This window comes from Aegilops tauschii, chromosome 1 (assembly GCF_002575655.3).
Source record: "Aegilops tauschii subsp. strangulata cultivar AL8/78 chromosome 1, Aet v6.0, whole genome shotgun sequence".
NCBI classification, from domain to species: Eukaryota; Viridiplantae; Streptophyta; class Magnoliopsida; order Poales; family Poaceae; genus Aegilops; species Aegilops tauschii.
In genome coordinates, this window is record NC_053035.3 from 298216139 (window position 1) to 298235565 (window position 19427).

The window sequence follows — 19427 nt, forward strand, 5'->3', positions numbered from 1 at the left end:
TAGTAAAATTTATCATGATATAAGGAAATGTAAAATAACAACTTTATTATTGCCTCTAGAGCATATTTCCTTCACCTCGTGCGTGCGTTATCTGGCTTAGTTGGAGCCCAAGACTTCAAATCGATCTCGGTTACTTCATATACAACTTTAGGCTGGTGTGTGGGATTCCTTGGAGCGTTCCTCTGTGTCCTGAATGGAAGGGTAATTGTTGAAGCTCTACCCCATTCCAGATTACTTGATCCCTCACCATCTGCTGAAGACCTAGGGTTGTCGGAATCAGATGAAGATACATTGCCTGAAGCATGAGTGTTGTCGCTGCTACTCGGTATCTACAGATAACACATGCGAAACTCAGGAAAGGAGGATAAGCATAAAGCTAACAACTTGGTACCAAGATGTCTAAACATGTCATGCATTAATTTAGAAAATGCACGCCTTATTAGTTAAGTTTGTGTGACTCGGACACCCACGATCTGTAAATCGACAGTAACTTATTGGAACAAATACAGCTTATATGTACTAGTTCGAAAGGTAGATAATGAACATATATATGCTCTCCGTTATTTCATAGCCAATTTGGGAACATATGGAACGAAATAGGAAGAGGGATTGCGAGGAAATATGCCTCACCGCGATGGAGAGCTGTAACTAATAGGTTTCTTAATGCAAACTCGGCTGGACCACAGGAGAGGTGAAGGTTACAGGATCGATATGCTCGAGGGTGGCTCACTACAAGAAATATGTCAACTTGTGACCCTCACTATTGGCCACTGAAAGGTCATAGTTTTTCATTTAAGACCTTTTTGTGACCAAAAACAGAAGGTCAAAAGCTGGCGGTCGTAAACTGAAATTAGTGACCTTCTTTGTGATATGTAAAAGGTCGTTGGTTCCACGACCAAATTTTTGGTCACTAGCAACCTCCCCAGACCACGTAGGCATCCAGCGTGGCAAGCTGATGTGGCACAAGAATCAGCCCGGTCCGATTCGGTGTTTTACATGGGCCGAGCCCAACAATTCAGCCTATTTGTTTTTTTCTCATATTAATTTTGGTCAGGTAGATGGGCGAAGCCCAACAATTAAGCCTTCTCATTTTTGGGCCATGGCCTTTTCGGCTAGACAGTTTTATTTTTATTTTTTCAAAAAAATCCTCTAGTTAGATGGGTCCTAGTGGTCAAGTTCTAGTAAGTGGGCCCCTTTTGTCAATGCCTTTTTCTTCTTATTTTGATTTGACAGTAAATAATAATCAATATTTAAATCAACACAGACATAAAACATAAGAAATACTTCAAGTAACAGCAACCAGAATCAATCTGTATACAGTGACAATCAATGTTACAATCTCTACAAATATTGGGATCCTGCTCCAGTCATCGCACAGGTACAAATTCTAGTAGTGTAATAACACATATACAAGTAGAATCACTGTCAAACATATGCAGTGACAATCGGCACAAACTGGCCCCCTGCTCCAATCATATGAAACATATGCATGACTTAATGGGCGACCATACTTGACTAGGCCATGACCTTCATTACACTTGACTAACAGAATGAAAATATGAACTATCATCATGCCTTCCACGGTCGCCCTGTTACATGAACCAGAAGAGAAGAATCAAAAAATTTGGGGCCAATATATTATGAACAAACCAATCAAAAAACAAACAAGTTCTTTAGAATGACAAGACAAATTCAGCTAGTACAATGCTTTCATTCTCCAGCAAGTTAAAATGAGATAATCATTCATACAAGAAAGGTGACGAAAGAAAATAGAGCATTTTACTCATAGCATGCAAAGTATCAATATTCTGATAAACATATACAAGTGTAAATGTCAACTATCTTACACCCAAATGAATGACTACTTGTGGAAGAAATATGTTAAACCAGGTTAGTTGTAACGGAGAGGGGCTGACTTACATTGGCCGTAGTGGTCGATTGTGGCCTGAACAAATCTGTTGTAGTCGTCGGGGTCTGCGATGTCCCCGGGGAGAATGATCACGTGCGGCGCGCCGAGCTCGAAGGCGCGGTCGGCGACCTGCCACAGGCTCCATTCCCTCCTTGCTACCAGGGCAAGGCATGCCCCCTTGGCGGCGTACTGGTAAGCCAGTTGCTGCATGCAGAAGAGAAGATCCCAAGTTGTTTGGAGCTAACAACGAAAGTACTGTATAATGTTTAGAACATGTATATTCAATATGACAAGTAGAAAAGCAGAGTTCTAGTAGAGTAGCATAAGAAGCAGAGGAATTCTGATTATGTAACAAGAGGAAACGGAGTTGTCCTGTGCAACAAGAGGAATTCTGATTCTGTAACAAGAGGTAGAATTAGCATCACTAGCTCTGTTGCTGTTGTTTGCATATTACATAAGTAGTTCGTCTGCCTAAGCAAATAGAGAGGTATATGCAGCAAGAACACGCAATGTGATGACAGTATGAGTGCACTATAACTCTCGAAGTAAAAAGAACATAAATTCATTTGGGCTGATTTGTACACAGCCAAGAAAAACTTCTTACCAATAAATTCATGGAAGTGTATCATCCTTTTAGTCCCTCACCCATATCTCCTAGTAGTATTACATAATGCCTAGTGAGTGATGTAGCAATGTACTGTACAAGAGAGTATATATGTGTACGGATTCCTGCAGCCAGCTTCTATCAGTAACATGCATGTATATATTGAAGTAAACGTAACAGAGAGTATCTTTGGAAACATTCAAAATATATTCAATGTTGGAGCTGCATCTTACAACTCAAGGAGCCACACGAAATCCATGGAAGGACCTTACTGTGACAATTCACTTGTATAGTCCTGCCTCATGTGCATAATGCCGTTGCAAACAATTTAGATAGTGTATATATATAGATAGAAAGAAGCGCTTGATCAACAAGCTGCTGTAATAGTGTACATATATATAGTGTATATATAGATAGATAGTGCGCCAATAATTTTTTAGAAGGTAACTGAACTTCCGTGCACACATTTAGATAGAAAGAAGCGCTTGATCAACAAGCTGTTGTAATAGTGTAGATATATACATGCTAACAACATGAATGTTCCATCAGGCCATGATCAACTACTCCAAACCATTACATGCTTTGCAAGAAAATAATAGAAAAAGTAATCAGCAGATGACACAATGAACAAGTGAAGGCTTTAAATATCTCCCTATCAAAGAATCAAGTCGATGAAGACATGCAGTACAAGGAGGAGCAGCCTTGCATCACCGTTTGCTCAGATCGACGCTGAAAAGTGTGCTGCTATACCATGATCAGAACCCGCACGACACAGCCTCCCTGTCCCCCACCTCAACTCGCCCATGCTGCTACTACAGTTGGATGTAAGTGTGTAAATACAACATACTTTGCATTATGTATCTAGACTATAGCATCTTGCAGCTAGCAGTACATGAATTCAACTCAATAGTATAATAAACATCCGCTGGAAGTTGTCAGCTCAAACATGTCTTAGTTTTTTCAGAGAAAATAGGCAGGAATTAAGACCCAAATGTGCATGTATAACCAAAACCTATAACAACCAGAAGCTATCAAAATAAATCATAGAGGCTGGCTGAACTAATTGGTGCACTCAAACGATACAAGAGAGCGGCCCGGTGAACAACTAAGCAAGCATACACAGCAAGTAAAACTACATCACCAAGGCAAGTCATGCACAAATTGTTGACAAGAAGATGCAGGGACAGGTTAATTTAGTGTTCAGCAGCATCGTCAAGCCACATTAACTCTGTGAAACAATACAAATCAATGGTGATGTTGAATCACGTACAATAAATGTCCAAACCAGACTATGAAATATCCGTGACAACAGACAAATGATCACCACATGGTCATATCAAATCAACTGCAGCCTAGCTATAACTATCAGGCACACCAAGAAAAATCTGCACAGAAACTATCAACAAAGATGCAGCAGCCGAATCCAGCATCCAATCAATTCAGAACACAATCATATACGCCCTATCTAGAGAGGCTTAGAGCGCACGGGTGTGTTCTTGCACCTGTACAGAGTACTACTGACTGACCCCAAAACAGAGCATCGTCACAGTAAAACACTTCACCAGGAGCCATGATGCATCACAGACATGACCTACCATCCCGAGATCTCGGTTCTCACGGGAAGGAAGCAAGCAAGCAAGAAGAATAGATCTGGCGGAGGGAGGGAGCGAGTGCGTTACCCTAAGGCGCTCGGAGAGGATGGAGGGCGTGATTTGCATAGGTGGCCTGGTCGAAGAGCACTGCATTGTTCATTAGGGCGGAGAAGAATCACCCGCGCCGCGCTGGAGTTGGAGGGGACGCCACCCTCAAAACCCTAGCCATGGGAAGGTGTCCTGGCTGAGCTCTTGATGGTCAGAGGGTAAAGACGCGAGAGAGGGGAGCAGCACCTTGGCGCCGGTCAAGGTGTCGAGCGCGAGGATGGAGTCCTTGATGGAGCGCACGAGGTCCTGCTGCGACGAACGTGGCCGCGACGCCGCGTGGAAGAAGGACATCTCGCTGCTGGGCTCCGGTGCGGGCGGCGGGGGGGGGGGGGCTCGGTCTGCTGGCCACGCCGCAGGGGAGGGGCAGCGGGCCGGCAGCGACGGCGAGGAACGGAGGCAGATCTCTCTGGTTTGGCGTTAGGGAGAGAGGCGGATAGGAAGTTGACCGACCGCGGCCTCCGGGAATGACGAGGCTGCCGTCGTCGCCGTGGAGGAGGAGTGCGGGTGCGGGTTAGGGTTTGGGAGGGACGAGGCGGCGGCGGTGTGGGAGGGATGGGATCGAGGGTGGGTGGGAGACGAGAGGGGGTGTGGGAGGGATGGGATCGGGGTGGGTGGGTCTATGGGGTTTCCCCTTTTCATTTTATTTTTTATTTTTTGTTCTCTATAGATAAATGGATGGATGGATGGGCGCCATGTCATCAATCCGTGTCAAACCAACTCCACCAATGGGAATAGAGTATATGTGATTTGTGTTTTTTCTTTTGTTTTTCTTCTACTTTTACACATGAAAAATAAAAAAATGGTCTCACATTGTGCACAAGTTTGTATCTTGAATGACAAACAATGTTGACTAAGGAATTTTTCATTTTCTTTGCATGAAAAAATCATTTTCCATTTTTCGAATGCCCAAAATGCGGTTTTTTGTGAAGAACCTACCAAATAATTGTTGCAAAATTGGACCAAATAAATTTTCTAAAATACTAGGCCATATTTAATTCACAATTGACCAAATGGTTGGGTGTCAAAAGCTTTTATCAACCTCTCGTGAAAAAGACAAATTTCTGCCAATTCAGGTGGAAGCGGGTCAAATTTGAACTGCGGCTGCCGCATAGTTTGCTATTTATTTTTCCCAAAAATCATTTTTAGGTACAAAAGTATCTATTTAATCAGAGAAACACCAAAAGGTTTTCAAGATTCAACCACTAGCTATGAACGGTCATACCCTCCGTTTTGACCGCATTTTGAAAAGGGCATAAAAAATTCAAAAAAATCAAAAATTTGGAAAACCTTCGCATTGTGTCATTATATGTGACCAAGTTTCCAGGAAAAATAATAAACTTGTAATACGACAATTATTTCAAAAAAAGTGTTCTCGGAAATGAGCTATCATGCGTGAAGATTCATGGCTTTCAAGCCAAATGATCAATCTTATAGCCACATTCATGGCATAGTTTGTTCAAATGATCTCATATTGTGCACAAGGGTGCATCTTGGAATTCCAAACAATGTTGCCTAAGGGGGTTTTCATTTTCTTTGCACGGAAAATTCATTTTCCATTTTTCGAGTGCCCCAAAATGAGGGTTTTTCTGAAGGAACTACCAAATAAATTTTGTAAAAATGGACCAAATCAATTTTATAAAATACTAGGCCATGTTTAATGCACAATTGACACAATGGTTGGGTGTCAAAAGCCTTGATTCACCTTTGGTGAAAAAGACAAATTTCCGGTGATTCAGTAGGAAGCGGGTCAAATTTGAACTGTAGCTGCCTCATAGTTTGCTCTTTATTTTTTTCAAAAATAATTTCTAGGTACATAAATATCTATTTAATCAGAGAAACATCAAAAGGTTTCCAAGATTCAACAAGTAGCTAGGAACGGTCAAGCCCGCCGTTTTGACCGCATTTTGAAACGGGCATAAAAAATTCAAAAAAAATTAAAAAAATTGGAAACCTTCGCATTGTGTCATCATATGTGACCAAGTTTCTAGGAAAAATAATAAACTTGTAATACGACAATTATTTTAAAAAAAGTGTTCTCAGAAATGAGCTATCATGGGTGAAGATTCATGGCTTTCAAGCCAAATGATCAATCTTATGGCCACACTCATGGCACATTTTGTTAAAACAATCTCCTATTGTGCACAAGGGTGCATATTGGAATTCCAAACAATGTTTCCTAAGGGAGTTTTCATTTTCTTTGCATGGAAAATTCATTTTCCATTTTCCGAGTGCCCGAAATGAGGTTTTTTGTGAAGGAACTACCAAATAATTGTTGCAAAAATGGACCAAATCAATTTTATAAAATACTAGGCCATGTTTAATGCAAAATTGACAAAATTGTTGGGTGTAAAAAGTTTTTATCCACCTCTGGTGAAAAAGACAAATTTTCGGCGATTCAGCAGGAAGCGGGTCAAATTTGAACTGCAGCTGCCTTATAGTTTGCTCTTTATTTTTTCCAAAAATCATTTCTAGGTACATAATTTTCTATTTAATCATAAATACATGGTTTGGTGGTGATACGTTGAGGTTTGGACGGTGGCCCAGGGCCCCAACTCCAAAGCGCGTAGACTCGCATGCCCGCCGCATGGTCACCGCGTGACCGTGGCGTTGCCATGCGTTATGGGCAGCCTACGCATGTCTAGTAGGTTGGTCACTCCCCAGGTAGATGCTAGAAAGAAAATAACAATAGAAGAATCTCACGAGGAGACCGAACAATGCTCAAACATGAATTAGCAGGCACGTGTTTGATTAGTGGTACGGGAAATACACATGGCCAATGGGCCTGAGTTTTGGTCGAGGATGATCATCTACTAGGGAGACTGTCTTGGCAAATTTGCAGCTCAAATGGAGGAGTTTGGATGGTACTTGCTTTGCAAAGTACCACATCGGGCAGAAATATGGATGTTGAAGCTGGGCTTAAACTAATGAATGGATTGAGCTGAAATTTGGTGGAGGATGGTTATTTGGGCATAGGAAAGCATTGTAGAAAATTGATACCATTTGGACATGCCAAAGTGGTACTTCCTTCACAAAGCTTCTAGCTGAACAAAAACTTTGGAAATTTGCCGAGGAACATTTACTAGGCAAATGGAGCTGAATTTTGTCATGAGGTAATGATTTGGATAGGAAAGAGTGCCCAAAAAGTTTGAGGTCAATCGAATATATATAAATAGCACTTCCTTCACAAACTGCTGTTCTGAACAGAATAGGAAAATGAATAATGTTGAATTATATTTGAACTAGGAGAGGAAGGTTTTTTACATATTTGACGAATATATGATCCAATGAATTTATGAGAATTTTTTGGGAATTTTAGGAATAAGAGAAATATAGGTTGCTTCACGACCTAGGGAAAAATTGACACATGGACATGACACATAGGCAAAACTGATGAGGTGGCGCCTAGTCATAGCAATAAGTACCAATGCATCCACGTTCACAACCTCATGACCATTTATATTGGTCGTAATCAGGTACAAATAAGGTCATAGACCACTCTTTTCTTCTTTATGACCATTTGGTGTAAGGCAATTTCAGGGTTTGGGCCCTTCCAAGCGAAATGGCCATGGATTTACGACCAATTCAGCTGGGGTCACTAAGAGAAGGTCACTAGTTGACATATTTCTTGTAGTGGCTGGCGAGCAAACGAAGACGGGGAGGCGCGGGCAGCCGCGTGTTGGGAACAGCAGTGGAGGTAGGGTTGACGCCGAAGAGCGAGCACACGGCCAGGGCGATCACACCGGCGCCGGAGAGGGTTCTGCTGTGGATCTGGGGGAGGGGGAGCTGGCGACGGAGATTGGGTGGACTAATTGAGTGAAACGCGGGCGGGCGATGGGGGGGGGGTGTTGGCGGCCTAGGTGAAAAGGGTGAAAAAATATCCCCGGTTGTCGCGCGGAAAGGCCAATGCAAACGGTTGCCTCTAAGCGCACGTGTGCACAAATAGCATAATTTCGTTTGAAATGAAGACATGCTAATTTTGAAATGAAGATGTGAATTCATCTTCACCTCTAATTTTTTTCCCACAGTAAGCAATCACCATGTTTGATATGCTGGCGCATTTCAGGTATCGTGTGCTATATTTAAGACATTTTTTTGTATTTACCGTGCATTTTGGCATATAAATAAAATCCTAGCCGCAACTGTATGTGCTGATGAAAGGGATGAGGATTGTCGTTCGATCTGGGAGCATCCAATGGTGCTGACATACGATCTATGGGGTCTGGGTTCTAGCCAATTAGAACGCACGACTCGGATCGCGTGCGCAACAGTGGGGGCATCGGCCACGGTTTGGTAGGCACAGGGCTTTCGTGAGTGAACCGTGTGCTATTTGAAAACATTTACATGAACTAACAACATATTTTCGTTTGAATGAAAACATGAGTTCATCGTTTCATCTCCAATTTTTTTCCAGGGTAAGAAATCACCATTGTACCCTATGGTTCGATTTTCTGGTGCATTTGAGGTATCGTTTGCTATATTTGAGTCGTTTGCTATAGTCGAAACTACACAAAGGGTGTTAGCAAGATCATTTGTGTGTCACTTTGGGAGTTTTCATTCATTGTTCGAGAAACGGGAAAAAAATCAAACAGCTCGGCCGGAGGGTGCGGCCAGAGCCATAGGCTTTGTTGGAATTTTAATTACAGGAAATGCATATAGAGTCCGGAAATAACGAAAATCGGTGTGTCAACGTGGCGTGCTCTCAGGATCCCATGGAAAAAAATTGGTAAAGTTTGGCACAAGTTTTGATGCTCACACCTTCCAAATCGGAGCATCTCACAAGAAGGATCATAGTTCCCAAAAGGAGACGCAGCACTTCGGACTCCAATCGTTGGTGACTACATCATTCCGCATCAATTTTTTTTCATGGTAAACAATCACGTATATACCCTAGGTTTGATATTCTAGCCCATTTCAGGTCTCGTCTGCTATATTTAAGTCATTTTTTGCGTTTACACTCCATTTAGTGCATATAAAATCAAAACCGTGCTACAACTACATCTGGGTGTTAGTTAGCAAAGAAGGTGTACAAATCATTTGTGCGTCGCTTTGCGAGTTTCATCCGTTTGTCCAAGAAGCAGGGAGAAGTTTCAAACATTTCGGCCGCGAGGTGCGTCCACCGGCGTAGGCCTAGTTGGTATTTTAACTATAGGAAATTCAAATGGAGTCCGGGCATCATCAAAATCGGTGTGTGCCCATGGCGTGCTCTCACGACCCCGTGGATTTTTTTGTAAAGTTTGGCACAAGTGTTGATGAGCACTCCTTGCAAACTAGGGCATCTCACAAGAAGGGTCATGTTTTCCAAAAGGAGACATGTCAATTCAAACTCTAGTGGCCGGTGACTTCATTGTTTGGCCTCATAAAAAATTTCACGGCACACAATCACCATCATACCACATGTTTGATTTTCTAGCGCATTTCAGGTATCGTTAGCTATATTTAAGACATTTTTTGAATTTAACGTGCAATTTGTGGATATAAATAAAATCACAACCGGAACTGCATGTGCTGTCGAAAGGGATGAGAATTGTCGTTCGATCAAGGAGAATCCAACGATGCAGACATACGAACCATGGGGTTTGGTTCTGGCTAATCAAAACGCACGACTCAGATAGCGCGCATGCGGCAGGGGGAGGGGGCATCGGCCACGGTTTAGTAGGCACACGACTTTTATGAGTGAACCATGTGCTATTTGAAAACATTTACATGAACTAACAACATATTTTCGTTTGAATGAAAACATGAGTTCATCGTTTCGCCTCAATTTTTTTTCCATGGTAAGAAATCACGATTGTACCCTATGATTCGATTTTTTGACGCATTTGAGATATCGTTTTCTATATTTGAGTCATTTTTTGGATATATGCGTGTGTGTGTGTGTGTGTGTGTGTTATATATAGTCGCAACTACACGTGGGTGTTTGCAAGATCAATTGTGTGTCACTTTGCGAGTTTTCATTCATTGTCCGACAAACGGGAAAAAACTTCAAACAGTTCGGCCGTAGGGTGCGGCCAGAGGCATAGGCCTTGTTGGTATTTTAATTACACGAAATGCATATAGAGTCCGGAAATAACGAAAATCATTGTGTCACCATGGCGTGCGCTCATGATCGCATGGAAAAAATTGGTAAAGTTTGGCACCAGTTTTAGTGCTCGCACCTTCCATGCCGGAGCATCTCACAAGAAGGATCATAGTTTCCAAAAGGATACGCGGCACTTCGGACACATAATCGTCAGTGAGTACATCGTTCGGACTCCAAATCATGGATATACCCTTGGTTTGATTTTCAGGCCCATTTTTCAGGTCTCGTCTGCTATATTTAAGTCATTTTTTGCAATTACCTTACATTTAGTGCATATAAAGTCAAAACCCTACTACAAATACATGTGGGTGTGATAATCCCCAAGTGCAAGGAATCATCGTAGCAATTTCCAAAGGTGGAAGTGATAAGTATGGAGTGTCGAACCCACAAGGAGCTAAAGGTAAGATCAATATTCTCTCAAGTCCTATCTGCCACTGATATGACTCTACGTACACAGAACGTTTGCTTCCAACTAGAAACGGAAAATAAAACTATGGTGTGGGTATGAAGAGGATAACTTTGCATGATATAGGAGAACTAAAATTTAAAAGTAGGTGCTGTTAATATAAAGTTAGAATATATTACTATATATTATAAATAGCGAGTGTGGAATAATGATGGATTGGTGTGTGGAATTATCCTAGGCAATTGTTAACAAGATCGGTGGTTGTTATTGCAATTTTATATGAGGGAGAGGCATAAGCTAACATAATTTCTCTTCTTGGATCATATGCACTTATGATTGGAACTCTAGCAAGCATCCGCAACTACTTAAGGTAAAACCCAACCATAGCATTAAAGTATCAAGTCCCCTTTATGCCATACGCAACAACCCCCTTACTCGGGTTTAAGCTACTATCACTCTAGTAACCCACTATAAGCAAATCATGAACGTATTGCAACACCCTACAGCGGGAATCCTTCATGTGTGCCTGGCACGGAAGGCACCATAGGACAACACCAAAATAAAACATACAACTCAAACCAATCTAGATCATCAATCAACCCAAAGTACAAAGGAAATCTACTCAAAACATCATAGGATGGCAACACATCATTTGATCATAACATGTGGCATAAAGCACCATGTTCAAGTAGGTGATTTCAGCGGGGTGCGGGAGAGTGGACCACTAAAAAGAGATGAGGAACGTGATGAAGATTGTGATGTTGATGAAGACGATCATCGCGGCGATGGTTCCCCCGGTGGCACTCCGGCGCCACCGAGAGAGAGGGAGAGAGGGTCTCCCCTTGTGCTTCCTCATCCATGGCCTCCCCCTAGATGGGGAGAGGTTCTCCCTCTGGTCCTTGGCCTCCATGGTGATGATGGCCCCCTCCGGGATCCTCCTCCATGGCCTCTGGTGATGATGGCCCCCTCTGGCAGGGTGCCGAGAGGACCTAGATTGATTTTTTGGCTACAGAGGCTTGTGGCGGTGGAACTCCCGATCTAGGTTTATCTCAGGGGGGTTTGGTATTTATAGGAATTTTTGGCGTCGGTCTCACGTCTGGGGGTCCACGAGGCAGCGATAAGGTAGGAGCACCCTCCCGGGGGTAGGGCGCGCCCCCTACCTTGTCGTCGCCTCGGGACTCTTCTGGTCCAACTCTTGTGCTTCGGGGTTCTCTTTTGATCCATAAAAAATCATCGTAAATTTTTAGCCCATTCCGAGAACTTTTATTTCTGCACAAAAAACGACACCACGATAGTTCTGCTGAAAACAGCGTCAGTCTGGGTTAGTTCTAATCAAATCATACCAAAATCATATAAAATTGTTGTAAACATGGCATGAATATTTCATAAATTACAGATACGTTGGAGACGTATCAGCATCCCCAAGCTTAATTCATGCTCGTCCTCGAGAAGGTAAATGATAAAAGAAATAATTTATGAAGTGTGAATGCTAGCATAATGTATAAGTTTGATCAATGGTAGTTCCAAACACTTTTTCTAGCATTATCCTTTATTATAAATAGTAGCTCATCTCATAAAACTTCTCATGATCAAGTAACAAGCTATTCACATGTTAAAGTATAGACCATAAAGTTTCTTGAAAACTAACAAACTATGCTTTCAATCACCAAACAATTACAATTCATCTTATTTTCAAGAAGGGTCTATGTAAGAGCTTTGATTTAGCAAATTCCACATACTCAACTATCATATAGTCTTCCATGATTGCTAACACTTAAAGCATATTTTTAGAACAAATAGCGTCCGTCAAACACAAAGAAAGATAGGGGCTTAATGTTTCGCCTCCCAACTTATTTATCATATAGATAATTGTCAACAATAATAATTCATGATCAAATATATTTGAATGGCTATATATGCTTGGATCTTTCCCCACCACATGATACTTGCCAACTGAAGAATAATTGAGGTTGAAATAAGAAGGAATACTGTTGACTCTTGCATAAAAGTAAATACATGAAAGTAAAAGATAGGCCCTTCGCAGAGGGAAGTAGAGGTTGTCATGCGCCTTTTAATTTTGGATGTGCAAACCCTTAATCCAAAGGAATGTCACGTTGTATTGCCCTCTGTGATAGCAACCTTTATTATGCAGTCTGTTGCTTTTATTTCTTTACCATCACAAGTTTGTACAACGCTTATTTTCCGTTACAATAAAATATCATACATATTTAGGAGCAATTTTTATTGCTTTTTGCACCGATGACAACTTACTTGAAGGATCTTATTCAATCCATAGGTAGATATGGTGGAAACTCAAGGCATGAAACGAGGTTTAAGAGTTTTGGATGCACAAGTAGTATCTCTACTTAGTACAAAATTTTGGCTAGCAAAAGATCCTAAGCAAGCACCACATGTTAGAGGATCCAGAACAATATAACTTTTATGCAAATATACCCAAACATAACTCATTATGTTGTCTTCCTTGTCCAACTTCAACTAATTTTCTCAAGTTTGAAAACAATTAATGGGGCTCACAATCATAGAAGAAGTCCAAGATAGTATATTTATATGTGAAATCTCTCTTCCTTCAATATTCTTTCATGAATTGTTCAAGTGACCAATGCGGTGGTTGCTAACTTTCAATAAATTTTACCACCAATACTTCTTATATGTGAAGTCATTACTCCCCACGGGATAAGCATATGAATCATATATAATTTTAGATTTATGATATTCAATTCATTCAACCATTTACTCATAGGATATAAGTGAAGCACGAGAGTAAATGACAAACTACTCCAAAAAGATATAAGTGAAGAACAATGAGTAGTCAAATAATTAACTAGCCATGGGAGGACTCTCTCTCAATCAAGATTTCAGATCCAATGATTTTAGTCAAACAGTAAGTAAAATTAAAATACGCTCCAAGCAAAACACATATCATGTGACGGATAAAAATATAGCTCCGAGTAAGGTATACCGATGGTTTTGAAGACGAAAGAGGAGATGCCTTCCGGGGCATCCCCAAGCTTAGGCGATTGAGTCTTTCTTGAATATTACCTTGGGGTGCCTTGGGCATCCCCAAGCTTAGGGTCTTTCCACTCCTTATTCTCCTCGTATCGATATCTCACCCAAAACTGAAAAACTTCAATCACACAAAACTTAACGAAACTTCGTGAGATGGGTTAGTATGATAAAGAGTAAATCATTCACTTTGGTACTGTCAAAGACAAGATTCATAATTATTCTCACACAATGCCTACTGTACCATATGATTTCTACAATTTATATTGAGCAATATAAGCCATAGAAACTAGAAAACAAGCAAACTATGCATTGAAAACAGAATCTGCCAGAAACAGAACAGTCTGTATTGATCTGAACAACAACCATAGTTCTGCTACTCCAAACATTCTGAAAAATTAGGACAACCTAGGAAATTTATATATCAATCTTGTGTAAAAAATTCAGATCAAAAGAACGCTTCTGTGTTTTTTTTAAATTCTGGCAATGAGCGTAAAAGTTTCTGTTTTTCAGCAAGAACAAATCAACTATCGCCATAGATCATCCCAAAGGTCTTACTTGGCACTTTAATGAAACAAAAGCTATAAAACATGAGTACTACAGTAGCATAGTCATGCGAACACACAAAAACAGTAGGGGTAAATATTGGGTTGTCTCCCAACAAGCGCTTTTCTTTAATGCCTTTTTAGCTAGGCATGATCTTTTAATGATACTCTTCCAAGCCCAATTCCGATGATAATTTTATTCATACTCTAAAAGGTATAAGAAGTTCATAGATCATTCTACAAATAATATAGATTTACCAATATCCAAACTCAAAATATATAAGTGAAGCACACGAAGCATTCTATAAAGCCATACTCAAAAGCTTTAAGTGAAGCACAAACAACATTCTATAAAGACATGCTCAAAAGATTTAAGTGAAGCACAAAGAGCATTCTATAAATAAATGTAGGGCTATCTCAAATTAGCATGGAGCATATAGGAAAAGAAAAGATATATAAACACAAAAGACGCATACCATTTGAACAAAACAAAAACCAAGGTATACCGATAATTGTTGAAGAAGAAAGATGGGATGCCAACCGGGGCATCCCCAAGCTTAGATGCTTGGGTATCCTTGAAATATTTACTTGGGGTGCTTTGGGCATCCCCAAGATTGAACTCTTGCCTCTCCTTATTCTTCTCATATCGATAACTCCTCGATCTTCGAACACTTCATCCACACAAAACTTAAAAAAAAACTTTGATCCGTTAGTATAATAAAGCAAATCACTACTGTCAGAGTAAATGACCACGGGTAGCCTCATCGACCCGCCATGGTATTTCAAGACATCGGGGCCAGCTGTGCCCCTCACACCTCCCAGACGAACGTCCGGCTTCTTGGGCCGGCTAGTCTAGGAGGCCGGCTGCTAGAAGACGGCAAGACATCAGAAGGCGGCCGCGAGGGAGCCGAATCCTATCAGGCGGCCCCTCGTCCCCTCCAAGTTTGCACCCACATAACCGCGACGGGACGGGGCGTGGCTACAGTGCGACCTGCCACCCCCGAATCCAGGGCGGATCGTGGCCACAGTGCGGTGTGGCTACAGTGAGCGCCCGCCAGGCGGCGGGACTGTAGCCATGCTCCCCCCAACAAAGCCTCCGTCATCAGGGGCAAGGCTAAAGTATAAAGCAGTCAACATGGCCCGGAGGCAGCGGGCCCTACCTGTCGACCGAGATCACGGCAGCCGGCGGGACCCACTAAGCGGCGGGCCCCAGTAGCCTACAGAGAAGCCGGCGCCCAGAGACAATGACGGCCGGGTCCTACACCCGGCCGGATTACCATTGTACCCCTGGGGGGTAGGCCTATATAAACCCCCCCAGGCTTCCCCATGCAAGGGGTTCAGAACCCTTGAGATCATACACACCCATATAGAGAGAGGAGTAGCGCTGCCTTGCCCTTCTATCTCCTCTAGCCGAACAGCTCAAGGAGCAATCTTGTAGCTACTCTATTAACGATAGTCATCATGCGGAGACCCCGCAGAGCAGGACTAGGGGTGCTATCTCCATGGAGAGCCCCGAACCTGGGTATGATTCGCAGGCGTATGTGGTCTCGCTCACTCCCGCTTCTTGATCCCAGCGACGTACTCTTGTCCCCATCCATGATAAGCCACCCCCTGGCATATGTCGCTAGATATCCCCGACAACTACCTTTAGGTACTATTATAAACTCATTTCAATTTCATATTAGCATTATATCTACTATATTACAACTTCACCATGGTTCATACCCCCCGATACAACCCATAGATTCATCAAAATAAGCGAACAAGCCATAGAAAACAGAATCTGTCAAAAACATGACACCCTATAGCAATGTGGAACTTTCGTATACTTCTGTAACTAAAAAATTCTAAAAAATAGGGAAATCTAAATTTTTGCGGAGAAGTACTGGGTAAGAATTTCAAGATTTTATCATGCTACAGCAAAATTTTCCGTTTTTTCTGCTGCACACACTAAACAAGCAACTTAAACATTCTAGACCCAAAGCTTGGCACATTATTTTTATAATACAATGGATATATACAAGGGGATAATTATTTTTGAGAAACTTCCATGAAAATTTCTACATTGTTTCCATGATCATGAACACAAGTGTTCAAGGTCGACCCTCACTTCTCCAATGCATAACCTTCCAACCACTGATACGACTCTACGTACACAGAATGTTTGCTTCCAACTAGAAACTAGAAATAAAACTATGTTGTGGGTATGAAGGGAATAGCTTTGCATGATATAGGAGAACTAAAATATAAAAGTAGGTGATGTTAATATAAAGTTAGAATATATTACTATATATTATAAATAGCTAGTGTGGAATAATGATGGATTTGTGTGTGGAATTATCCTAGGCAATTGTTAACAAGATCGGTGGTCGTCATTGCAATTTTGTATGAGGGAGAGGCATAAGCTAACATACTTTCTCTTCTTGGATCATATGAACTTATGTTTGGAACTCTAGCAAGCATTCGCAACTACTTAAGCTAAAACCCAACCATAGCATTAAAGTATCAAGTCCCCTTTATCCCATACGCAACCACCCCATTACTCGGGTTTAAGCTACTATCACTCTAGCAACCCACTATAAGCAAATCATGAACATATTGCAACACCCTACAGCGGGAATCCTTCACGTGTGCGCGGCACGGAAGGCACCATAGGACAACACCAAAATAAAACATACAACTCAAACCAATCTAGATCATCAATCCACCCAAAATACAAAGGAAATCTACTCAAAACATCATAGGATGGCAACACATCATTTGATCATAATATGTGGCATAAAGCACCATGTTGAAGTAGGTGATTTCAGTGGGGTGCGGGAGAGTGGACCGTCGAAAAGAGATGAGGAACGTGATGAAGATGGTGATGTTGATGAAGACGATCACCACGGCGATGGTTCCCCCGGTGGCACTCCGGCGCCACCGAGAGAGAGGGGGAGAGGGTCTCCCCCTGTGCTTCCTCATCCATGGCCTCCCACTAGATGGGGAGAGGTTCTCCCTCTAGTCCTTGGCTTCCATGGTGATGATGGCCCCCTCCGGGATCCTCCTCCATGGCCTCCGATGATGATGGCCCCCTCCGGCAGGGTGCTAGAGAGGGCTTATATTGATTTTTGTGGCTACAGAGGCTTGTGGCAATGGAACTCCCAATCTAGGTTTATTTCTGGGGGTTTTGGTATTTATAGGAATTTTTGGCATCGGTCTCACGTCAAGGGGGTCCATGAGGCAGTGACAAGGTAGGAGCACCCTCCCGGGGGTAGGGCGCGCCCCCTACCTTGTCGTCACCTCGGGACTCTTCTGGTCCAACTCTTGTGCTTCGGGGTTCTCTTTTGGTCCATAAAAATCACCGTAAATTTTCAGCCCATTCCGAGAACTTTTATTTCTGCACAAAAACGACACCACGGTAGTTTTGCTGAAAACAACGGCAGTCTGGGTTAGTTCTAATCAAATCATACCAAAATACTATAAAATTGTTGTAAACATGGCACGAATACTTCATAAATTATAGATACGTTGGAGACGTATCAGGGTGTTAGTTAGACTAGTCACAATGGGTAGTAACTTAGACTAGTAACATGCATATGTTACTAGTCTATGTTACTAGCTCTATAGTGGGGAGTAACATATGTGAGGTGTCATGCAACACTTCATTTATTAGGTTGTAGACTCACTTTGTCTTGGTATGTGTGATGTTACAGTAAATAGCTATGTTAACACATGCCCCTATTTCCTCATTAATTACTCGCCACATCATCTGTTTTGCCTAGAGATGTGTGATGTTACCACCTATGTTACTCCCACTGTGGTTGTCTTAGGCTGGTTGTAATGGGGAGTATCATATATTAGTATCATGCATATGATACTAGTGTATGATACTACATCGGTAATGCATGGTATCATATGTTGGTATCATATAGGACTACATTCATTGCCATGAATGACACAAAGTAGCACATTATTTAATATGATACGGTATCATGATATGATATTCAAGCATCTCTTTCTTGATTTAATTCTATGCCACCTCATCAACATTGCTTAGTTGGCATGCATGATACTCCCATTACGACCAGCCTTAGCAAAGAAGGTGTACAAATCATTTGTGCGTCGCTTTGCGAGTTTTCATCCGTTTGTTCGAGAAGCGGGGAGAAGTTTCAAACATTTCGGCCGCGAGGTACGGCCACCGGCATAGGCCTAGTTGGTATTTTAACTATAGGAAATTCAAATGGAGTCCGGACATCATCAAAATCGGTGTGTGCCCATGGCGTGCTCTCACGACCCCGTGGAAAAAATTTGGTAAAGTTTGGCACAAGTTTTGATGATCACTCCTTGCAAATCGGAGCATCTCACAAGAAGGATCATGGTTTCCAAAAGGAGACGTGTCAATTCAAACTCCAGTGGCCGGTGACTTCATTGTTTGGCCTCATAAAAATTTCCACGGTACGCAATCACCATTATACCACATGTTTGACTTTCTGGCGCATTTCAGGTATCGTTAGCCATATTTAAGACATTTTATGAATTTAATGTGCATTTTGTGCATATAAATAAACGTACAACCAGAACTGCATTTGTTGTCGAAAGGGATGAGGATTGCCGTTCAATCTGGGAGCATCCAATGATGCAGACATATGATCCGTGGGGTTTGTTTTCTGGCCAATCAGAACGCACAACTCAGATCGCGGACGCGGTTCGGTCGGCACACGGCACAACCAGATTACATATCTTCTGTTCATACATACTGGAGTGAGATCAATTGAGTGTGCTACTTCTATGGTATAATAATAATAAACAGTTCATATTCATTGCCTGAGCTGACAGCATACCATGGTCAACATATAACGGTTCTTACATCAACAGAAAACAAGGCATAACTCACAAATTCAGTACACGCGACAGTTCTAAATTGAACGAATTAAGTTGCAGGGTAGGCAAATAAAAACTAGTCTTACGGCTTAATTCCCATGTACATGGGGGAACTGGGATCATTACGTTGACCCTGAATGAACTTGGGTTTTCTGATGATTTTACGCTTCTCCGTTAGAGGGGTGCGTGATCCCTTGGCTGGCAACTCAGAAAATTCACCGTGCTCGTTCTCATCGGCAACATCCTCGACACCCAGTACCCTCCTCTTCCCATGCATCACCACATGGTAGTTCTTAT

The 19427-nt window shown here is 41.9% G+C and overlaps 1 long non-coding RNA gene across 1 annotated transcript; it reads right to left on the reverse strand.

The window, feature by feature from the left end:
* Positions 1–1292: 1292 nt before the first annotated feature.
* LOC141041758 (uncharacterized) lies at positions 1293–2698 on the reverse strand. The gene is made up of 2 exons (XR_012203928.1): positions 1921–2698; positions 1293–1589 (listed from the first exon to the last, which is right to left on the reverse strand). It is a non-coding gene; the product is annotated as an uncharacterized lncRNA (long non-coding RNA).
* Positions 2699–19427: the final 16729 nt, after the last annotated feature.